We start from the raw sequence: 9,236 nt of genomic DNA on the forward strand, positions 1-9,236 counted from the left end.
GTGGAGTGGTTGGAGTAGCTTATAAAATTAAATTTAATGGCAATTTAAACACGTCAGTAATCCAGCACTCTCGCTAATTCGGCACACTTTTGTGCAAGGAATGGCTGGATTAGCAAGAGTCTACTATATTAAATGTTTTATAAAAAATTTAAAACCAGTAGGCCTATAAATGCCTGTTAGGAAGTCATAACATGATATGATGTGGAACACCGCCACTGTTTCACATATACCGTACCTAACTAATTTCAAAACAGGAAACTTCATTAGGACAGATCATGAATTCATGATTTGTTCTTTCAAGCAAAACTTTTTCATTTATTACCTTAGACACATATATAGCTAATTGATGCAGTTGGCAATTAAGTGTCATGTGATACAATTAGCCTATGTGCTATCAGCAGGCAAGCTTCTCATTCTCGTTCTTACAACGCAACAGTAACAGATTTCGTAACAAATTATTGAATATAAACATTCTAAGATGTACATATGTTCCAACTTACCCAAACTAAAAACCAAGTCAGGAACTGGTGCTGAATTATTCGGAAACAGCACCAAGCTTTCTTTTAGCTTGGGTCAATATGCCACAGTCTTTCAGGCTGAGATATTTGCTATGTTAGCCAGCATCAGGGAAACTATTAGGATGGGCTACAATCGTAAACACATTCTCATACTTTCAGACAGTCAAGCAGCACTTAAGGCACTTGAAGCCCCCTTGATTAAGTCGAAATTGGTCTTGGAATGCCACGATCCCTCATGATACTGGCTGAACATAACACAGTGCAACTGAAATAGGTGCCGGGACATGCACAGATTAGAGATAATGAGACAGCAGATGAGGCTGTAGAGGAAACTGAGATCCCATTCATAGGACCTTAGCCTGTGTTGGAACTATCTCTAAGAAGAGTTAAACTGGTTATAAGGGACTGGGCTCTGAAGAAACTAAAAACTACTGGAACTCAAGTGAGAGCTGCAGACACTCCAAGGCCCTCATAAGTAGGGAAAGGAAGTTCACGCATTTGCATATTTGATCGCTATTGTGTGAATATGCTGAAAGATTATCTACATGAATCACAAATTTCTGAATACAATGATATTACTTTTATTGTGCATAAAAGTGCATATTTTGTCTTTATTTATAAAAGCATCATATTTTAACATTTATGCAGGGAAACTGCATAATTATTATGTATGTTTATTTGTCTTTCCCTCATTTTTAAAAGTGTGTAACCTCGTAAACACGACTAATTTATGTTCATGAATTTTGAACGTAATGATGAGCCTCTCAAGTTTGCAATTGATATTTCTTTACTGCAGTCTTTAGCAGATTTCGATAGAACAATATCCAGTTTAACATCAGTTCCAGGAAATGTAGGCGATAAAGTGAACGAGAAAACAGCAAATATTCTTTCCAAAAACCCTGGCTATTATAAACTTAAAAAAATTCAAGATATTCTCGAAGGAAAAACATCCCAAAATCCAACAAAATTTTCTATAGGACAGCTCACAGCTTTTGTGTAAGCCCCTCTTACTTCTTGTGATGTAGAACGAAGTTTTTCGCGCTACAAAGCTATGCTGAGAGACAACAGGCGAAGAATGACAACAGAAAACATACGTCACAGCTTAGTTGTGAACTGTAACAACATAAATGGAGCATTCAGCAATGAGGCAAGCACTTCAAAATCCATAGACTAAACGTAAGTTACCTATATGTTATTATTCTGTTAAAATAATCTCAGACTGGTAATGCATATTTTGTAGCATATTTATCTATTTTTACGGCATAAATGCATTCATATTCTTCACGTTTTTAGAGCATGAACTTCCTTTCCCTGCTCATAAGAGATTTTGATAAAAGTAGGTCAAGTGACTTGTTAAAATTGAGCAAGAAACAGCTCTGCTGGGCAGTTGGCTTTCTTACAGGACACTGTGCCCTCAAGAAGAACCTGCACGGTATGGGACATAACCTCAACATCCTGTGCTCATTGCTCACAGGGAGATGAGTCTGTAGCTCATCTATCGTGTGACAGTAATGCACTCGTCCATCAAACAGCTCTCATCTTTGAAAAACACTTTCCAAAACTTGAGGAGGTAACAATTGTCCCAGTCCGTAGTTTGATTCAGTTCATTATGAACATCAAACTATTGGATTGATAGGACATTATGATGGGGAAGTGCAATAGATCTTTCAGGTCGCAGTGATAGGGCTGTCATAGCTCTTGTTATCTTAATGGTTAATGTCTCCAGCACTGGTCCCAGACGAGACTACTTCAGGTAAGTAATTAACAATAAAAATTTCGAATTAAATGTATGTTGCGACTTTACAAATATAGTTGAGACACACAAAAGCTCAGAACATACGATAGAGAATTGGAAGGAAGAGAGCAATAGAAGAATAGAAGAGAGAAGAGACAGGCAGAGCTATCTAGTACTGAAAATTTTAATTTTTTTACATTTGATGTAGACAATATGGCGGTGATACATTTTTAGCTACATACAAGAAGTAAATAATTCTAGGATATTCTGTGAAAATATTGGCTGCCATAAAGTAAAATCATGTGCTTAATACTGTAGTACGCAACTGTAAAAGAAAAATTAATGTTTCCTAGGTCTAGTTCTTCCATAGAATTACCACTATTATTCTAAAGTAAGCAATGCCTTCTTCCCCTGTTTCATATCTATCCACTGGCTGCCCCACTTTTTTCTGCGAGCCATTTGTTAAATTACTACCAGCACACCCCTTCATAGCTAATAACTCTTCACTTAGGCCAATTGTATACCTTGTGGATCAGTCACTATTAGCTTTGAATGTTTAATTTGTTGAATTATAAGATACCTAATTTATGGTGTGGATTTTGTACTTCTTTTTAGATATAAATCTACTACCGGTAATTCATTTACTTAGAAAGGTTTTATAAAAATAAATCATTCTATTTAGAGTATTTCGGCAGCCAGGTAGCTCAGTTGGTAGAGCAGCTGGCTACAGACTGAAAGGTCCGGGGTTCGATCCCAGGTAGTGACAGGATTTTTTTCTCGTTGCCAAACTTTCAGAATGGCCCCAAGATTCACTCAGCCTCCTATAAAATTGAGTACTGGGTCTTTCCCACGGGTAAAAGGCGGTCAGAGTGTGGTGCCGACCACACCACTTCATTCTAGTACCGAGGTCATGGAAAGCATGGGGCTCTACCTCAATGTCCCCCAAGTGCCTTCATGGCATGTTATAGGAATACCTTTAACTTTTTATTTAGAGTATTTCACCTAATGATAGAATTTCAAATTCATAACAGACTGTCACTGCTCGGTGCCCTGGACCCTTTATCATACAGCCTACTACATTGATTATAATGAAGTTTCTTTAGAAATCACATTCAGTAGTGAAATAGACCCCGGGCACGCTTCTGTACAGGGGCAGTGGCATTTCTCTAAGGTTAGAGCCCAGTTCAGGTGTGTGTGTATTAATCGAAAAAAATGTCATATAAACATGCGTCTTATTCTCAATATTTCTTAGCCTCTAATTTTCAATTAATACACACACCTAAAGTGGGCTCTAACCTTAGAGAAATGCTGCTGCCCCTGTACAGAAGCACGCCCATGAACTGTACATTAATCTTGTTCAGTTCAGTTTTCTTGCCTATGGTGAGCTCAAACTGTAGAAATGTCATATTGTTTCAACAGTGTCCCTGTACCTTAATTATATAGCCTACAATATTGGCTACAGTTCTTTACAAATAAGATTCAAAGGTCTCCTAATACTGGTACTGAAACGCAATGTCCGATCAATTTTCACAATTTATTAAAATGTTAACACAGTTAAAATCGTTACTGGTAACTGTTGAAACTGTTACTGGCATGAAAAATAAAGCTGATACAACAGTGAAAACAAGTCATACGAAATTTTCTAAATTTAGCCTAATGGAATAAGGGTGTTTATTTAAAAATAATATTTTAGGGCAGAGAAATGTCGATCTTAAATTTAAAATATTTAACTAGAAAGAAAAATTGCATTTATTTTAAACCAATGTCTATGTTTATCTGCTTAGGAAAATATTTGGGGATAAGAGGGATGAAGTTACAAGAGAATGGAGAAAGTTGCACAACGTAGAACTGCACATATTGTATTCCTCATTTGACATAATTAGGAACATTAAATCCAGATGTGTGAGATGAGCAGGACATGTAGCACATATGAACGAATCCAGAAATGCATATAGAGTGTTAGTTGGGAGGCCAGAGGAAAAAAGACCTTTGGAAAGGCCGAAACGTAGATTGGAGAATAATATTAAAATGGATTTGAGGGAGGTGGGATATGATGGTAGAGAATGGATTAATCTTGCTCAGGACTGGGACCGATGGCAGGCTTATGTGAGGGCAGCAATGAACCTGCGGGTTCCTTAAAAGCCGTAAATCTATGTTTATCTACTATGAGTTACACTTCACTGTCGCGGTTTATCGTATGTTAACGCCACAAGTGAATGTCAATTCTAGGCCCTATTACCCAAACTAGGGCAAGTTTCATACTAGGCCTACTAGCTCACAATCAGATGACAAAATACATAAACAATTTCATATAATTGTCAGATTTATAGACAATTAACGGCACAAGTGAAGGTCAATCGTATTATTCTGTCTAGCACCAAGTTTTATACATCAAAGACGAAAACCAGATACCCAAAATTATAAAACAGGAAAACTTCTGAGCTAAGAGTTATTAACATTTTAACAATTTTATACTACTGGTACTACTTTCTTACTAGGTAATAAATGAAATAAGATGTACATTTTATGAAATAAAATGGAGAATTTGAATGTGATGTAAAAGAAAGCAGATGTTCCCGGTAAATAGCCTAAATATCACTCCATAAACAAAGTACCTTCATTCATTCATTTATTTTATTCCATAGTTCAGCAAAAGACATGAATCCCAATATATAAAATATCTTTACTATACAAATGGCTTTAAGGAACCCGAAGGTTCATTGCCGCCCTCACATAAGCCCGCCATCGGTCCCTATCCTGTGCAAGATTAATTCAGTTTCTATCATCATACCCCACCTCCCTCAAATCCATTTTAATATTATCCTCCCATCTACGTCTCGGCCTCCCTAAAGGTCTTTTTCCCTCCGGTCTCCCAACTAACACTCTATATGCATTTCTGGATTCGCCCATACGTGCTACATGCCCTCCCCATCTCAAACGTCTGGATTTTAAGTTCCTAATTATGTCAGGTGAAGAATACAATGCGTGCAGTTCTGTGTTGTGTAACTTTCTCCATTCTCCTGTAACTTCATCCCGCTTAGCCCCAAATATTTTCCTAAGCACCTTATTCTCAAACACCCTTAACCTATGTTCCTCTCTCAGAGTGAGAGTCCAAGTTTCACAACCATACAGAAGTTTTTCGATGTGGCAAAGTTGACTAATCTAACTCCATTGTCACTACTAATTGCGTGTAGGCTATATCTTTACTATACATTAGTTAAATCATGTTGTACTGTACATGGTGTACACACATTATAATTACACTCTGAAAGAACTAACACAAGCTTCGTACGATAATTTGCAATGATATGTAAACCTACTTTATTATGAAAAAATACCTTGAATTTTAAGCTGACAAGCTGCTACCGTACTCAGGCCACTGTAATGTAAAACAAAACATTTACAAATAATGATGTTTCATATATAAAGAGCAAGTAAGTATGAATCATTTAAGTTAGATTTCATTGCCGACTATGACAAGATCTACAAACAGCGTTCACCTTCAATTTCTGCAATGATGATTGATATGAAAAGAACTTGTATCCCTTACATTCCACACTGAATCATTAACGTACAAATATTTCGCATTAATGTTATAATCGCAATACAATCATCAATCGCGCGGCCATATTAAGCACAAATGTCAAATAAGACACCTGACACAATCCATGCTTATCAACACACCAATTCAAAAGAGGAAACCGCCATGTTACAAATATAGAATACAGAAAGTCTATTGGCTACAAATTTGTTGCTTGATCCAAAAGCTGCTTGATCAGTAATATCAACACTGTCATGTTCTTTGGTTATGTTCAAACACTGAAGCAAGAAACAGATTGGAATAAGTTGTATTATTTCAGTGAACAAAGAGGACAAGAAGTGAAGTTGATGATGTAGGATGAAATCACAGTCTTAGCATATACAGTTGAGTTGATGAGGGTACTATAGGAAGACTGTGCCGGTACAGTTTCACCGTTGCCTACGCTATTATACTATATAATTTCACATTATATGTGATGAGGCGATAGTAGCGATCCTAGTGGTTAGCAACTATCTATGGATGCATATTCCCTACGTATTGAGCTTCGTGACTGTACATACTAGACTGTGGTGAAATCCCAGATCACATGTAACAGACAACAGATTGAGCAACCTTATGGGCTTTGAAGGCATCAACTTTGATCAATTTTACTACGCTGCCATCTAGCAACTGCAGAAAAAGTTACGTTATAACTCCCATTTGAATTGCATGGAGCAACTATACTTCCATCTAGCGGTCGTTACTAATCGACAGTGGCGAATCTGGTGGTTGTTCTGTTCCACATGTTACGGTTTTTAACATGGATTGGGAAATCTGTTATATATGTGATCGGAGGTGAAAGTAGTAGAGTTTCAGTAGCAGTAGTTGCGGTGATTTCGGAAATGAAAATCAGCCATTACACTACCTTATTGCAGACCAGACTGACAACACACAAAAAAAATCACCAGCCTTTGCCCAGCGCGTGAAATTCCCGCACAAATTCGTATGTACAAGGCATAACAAAAGCCTAAACTAACCTAACCTGTCGCAGATTCGTACATGCAAGGATAACAAAAACCTAAACTAACCTAGTCATAGATTCGTATATCCAAGACATAGTGTGAGTGTACACTACCGTGAAACTTATGTAATGTCACCAAAGTTATGTTGGTACGACTGAGGAAAGAGCTCTAAACAATCGAAGGTGTATAAGTGGAGTACGAGGAACTGAGCGCTAGACTAACAGAAAGGGCAAAGCCTGAATTAATGCTCAGTGTTGCTATATAATTATTCCCTCGTAATCCTGTTAGAGTTGGGATTTGATAGGAACACTAGCATTGCTTACGGTTGCATCTGTCACCCAACCTTAATCTGCTACTTGTTTCTAACTAGCTTACGATCACTGCGGACCCAGGTTGGAATCCCAGCAATGGCAGAGTCGTATTTTGTGGTGGACAAAGTGAAGGTTCCAAGAGTTTTTCTTGGGGTTCTCCAATTTCTCTCCATCATTCCTCCACTTCAATATTCATTACCATCATTTTTATAGTATTCACCATAAACATGCAGAGTACAAATGACATCCGTCTGAGAAGTGTAGTATGCTTTCAGGGGGAGGAAGTGGAAGGGCATACTAGTGGGACTCCACCGGGACTTTAAGACATGCAGGCTGAATCGACAGATGACACCACACAGCTGGATGGCTTTTAGAGGACCAGATCCGGGACAAATAAATGCAGTAGGTTTACATTGATCTATTGTACACTATAATATATGAGACGATTGTTCCAGTTGAAAGGTGGCCCAGGTGGAATTTGTGGGTCATCCCACCTCAGCCCTAATAGAGCTAGGTCCCATCCTAAGGCAAGTGTCTGAGGAGTACCAGGATCTTCGCCCTGAAGCACTTCTCATATCAGCATTAAACTTACTAATAATGATACCTGCAAAAGTGCTACAAAAATCATTCTGAGTATAGAAACGATAAGGTGTAATAAGCCCACTAGAGACTGCAGTGCTAGTCTTCGGGTTCCTCCTCTGTATCAATGAAAGAGGGAACATGTAACGTAAACCTAAGGATTTAATATTCTTTCCATTTTTCCTGACCCTTGAATTATATTATAGGTGCATAGTTCACAGATTTGAGATATTGTGAACTGTAGATACATGTCAGTATTGAAAGGATGAAACAGCGTTAAAAAAGTAATAGGGCTAATTAATAACTACAATACCAATAGTAAAATACTATTAGAGACTTCATTATTGACATCATTTGTTTCCATTTTTTTTAATGAGAAAGTCATGAATGTTATGTTTCATCTGTTTGACATGGTTATTGTTGATAATTTATGCATTGTATTCAAGTTATATAATGAATTAAAAGTTGTGTAATCGAGATGTATTATATAATCTCATTTTAACACATATAAGTTGTCATTATAACCATATTTCTAACTTATGTAAAGGTACAGTACATTCAGATTTCATCAGTATACTGGCTATATCATACCGGCTCCTTTAACAGGTTTCGTATTCATATCTGGCTCATATCAGCCCACTTTAAGGACTTTCATACTATTTGTTAAATATACTCAAAAAAGTTTCATATCCATTGTTCAAGAATTAAAACAGAAAATCAATATCCAGAATTTAAAAGAAAACTTACAAATTAAACCAAACCCTTTAACTCTATTAAATATAGAATATAATCTAAATTTATCACAAGAAATACTGAAATCAGAAGTAAACACTGAAATACTGAAACAATTGTCTTTAGAGACAATTAATATTAGGTACCCTCCACAAAACTGGCTTCATTTATACACCGACGGATCCTTGATCTCCAGAGAACAAGGTGCTGGTTCAGGTGTTACGTGCTGTCTTTTCTCACTTTATAGATCTCTTGGATATGGAACAACAAGTTTTGATGGTGAAATCATTGCAATAAGTGAATGTCTCAGGAATCTTCTATGCCACATCAATAAATTTAGGAATGCAGTTATATTGTCAGACTCCAAAGCAGCTATTCTATCAATCGTCTCTAAACACACACCTTCATCTCAAACAGCAGAAATAACTAAAATGCTCTCTCAATTAATATCACTCAATAAAAGAATTGTATTCCAATGGATACCATCCCATTGTGGAATCCTGGGAAACGAGAATGCAGATGCTTTAGCAAAGAAGGGCAGCACTGCTTCTTACAGACCTGTTACTAAATCTACGTATTACTCTGTGAAGAGATTTATTAAATCTACATACTTAGACTTCAACAAACAGAATTTGCTAACTCAATCCCAAGGGAAAAAATGGAACTCTCTGCATCAAAATCCACAGTTAATTCCCGATTTACCACGAAAATCATCTGTAGCTGCATTTAGATTGGCAACAGGCCATGATTGTTTGGCCAAACACCTGCATAGAATTGGAATATATCAGTCTCCTAACTGCCCATTGTGCAACTCAAACC

At 37.0% G+C, this 9,236-nt stretch overlaps 1 protein-coding gene across 1 annotated transcript in view; it reads right to left on the reverse strand.

Moving 5' to 3' along the window:
* LOC138712207 (tyrosine-protein phosphatase non-receptor type 13-like) overlaps positions 1 to 5,969 on the reverse strand; it is a 1,532,948-nt gene extending 1,526,979 nt beyond the window's left edge. Inside the window, exons 1-2 of the mRNA XM_069843724.1 lie at positions 5,754 to 5,969; positions 5,592 to 5,632 (exon numbers count right to left, since the gene is read on the reverse strand). The gene's annotated coding sequence lies outside the window, so the exon portion shown is untranslated. The remainder of the gene's footprint in view (positions 1 to 5,591; positions 5,633 to 5,753) is intronic.
* Between the last annotated feature and the right edge of the window lie 3,267 nt (positions 5,970 to 9,236).

The sequence above is a fragment of the Periplaneta americana genome, chromosome 13 (assembly GCF_040183065.1).
Source record: "Periplaneta americana isolate PAMFEO1 chromosome 13, P.americana_PAMFEO1_priV1, whole genome shotgun sequence".
NCBI classification, from domain to species: domain Eukaryota; kingdom Metazoa; phylum Arthropoda; class Insecta; order Blattodea; family Blattidae; genus Periplaneta; species Periplaneta americana.